At 42.7% G+C, this 1,103-nt stretch overlaps 1 protein-coding gene across 11 annotated transcripts in view; it reads left to right on the top strand.

The window, feature by feature from the left end:
* The window catches only part of LOC109487848 (C-Jun-amino-terminal kinase-interacting protein 4-like), a 35,466-nt gene that overhangs the window by 1,037 nt on the left and 33,326 nt on the right, over positions 1-1,103 (top strand). The gene's annotated exons all lie outside the window — the stretch shown is intronic.

Genomic DNA, 1,103 nt, shown 5'->3' with positions numbered 1-1,103 from the left:
TATGACATCCCCAAAAACCCAACAGTCAAACCGCCCCCCCCCCACTACTATAAGCATCTAGCAGCATAATTTTTTCTTCAACTTCAAAGTAAACAACGTTCAAAGAAGTCCAGATGTTTAGAATATGTTTAGATGCGTATGGGCACTGTAAACTCAACAAACCTTGAACAAGTCGGGTTTAAAAACGTCCATAATTAAGTCATCCAGGTCAGGGAAGTCCGATTTTTTGTCGTCTCCCGCCATCTTGGGTCGATTGGAATAGTCCACTAGAGCAAATAGGGGTGAACAACTAAGGTAATTTTATATATAGACAAAAACATACGCGATTAAAGAAAACAGTGATTGAAAATTAACCAGCTGAGTCTATGTTGTTAATATTGCCCCCAAATACAAATAACGTGTTACCTCAATCCTGAAAAACAAGCAAACAAACAAACAAACTTGCCATTTGGCTATAACGTTAATTCATTTAGAGTTTTATTTTTTAACTAGATAGAAACATTAGCGGTTGCTAATATAGACAGGTTCGCGTTGTAGTGTAAGCTAAATCGGCTAAGATTGCACAACGGACGTGCCCCATGACCTTCGACCTTTTGGGGGTCATGCAGGCGTCAACAGCGCCCTCCCCACGCCTCGCCCGTCCGTTTTCGTGGGCAAATTTCTGCTTTTTTTAGAGGTTTCGGGACCTAAAAACTCACACCAGGGGGAGAAATAAGCCACATACGTTATTTTCATGGTAAACATCGCTAAAATGGACCAGCTATATCACACCGAATGGCTTGTTACACTCAATCTTTGCACATTTGATTGCAGGAGTGAACACACCACAGCTTTTCAAGGCCACATACTCCTGTTTACCTGAGGGAGTATCGGTGTATGTAGCGCCACAAGCTGTGTCCTTGAGAGTGCTCAGACTGCCAACTTTGGCCTGAGGTTATGGCGAAGGGAAATGAGGTCACGGAGAACAGAACAGATTCGGTGGCACTGCGTTTTCCCTGTTTAGACGGGAATACGAAGAGATACAGAAAATGTGCTGTGTCTCAGCCCTTTCAATGCAGGATGATTTGTTTGAAAATCTCCGAGAGAGGATAACTAAACAACCA

Source organism: Branchiostoma belcheri, unplaced genomic scaffold (genome assembly GCF_001625305.1).
Source record: "Branchiostoma belcheri isolate BF01 breed outbred unplaced genomic scaffold, Haploidv18h27 scaffold9, whole genome shotgun sequence".
Lineage (NCBI taxonomy): Eukaryota > Metazoa > Chordata > Leptocardii > Amphioxiformes > Branchiostomatidae > Branchiostoma > Branchiostoma belcheri.
This window is presented reverse-complemented; position numbering and strand designations above follow the sequence as displayed.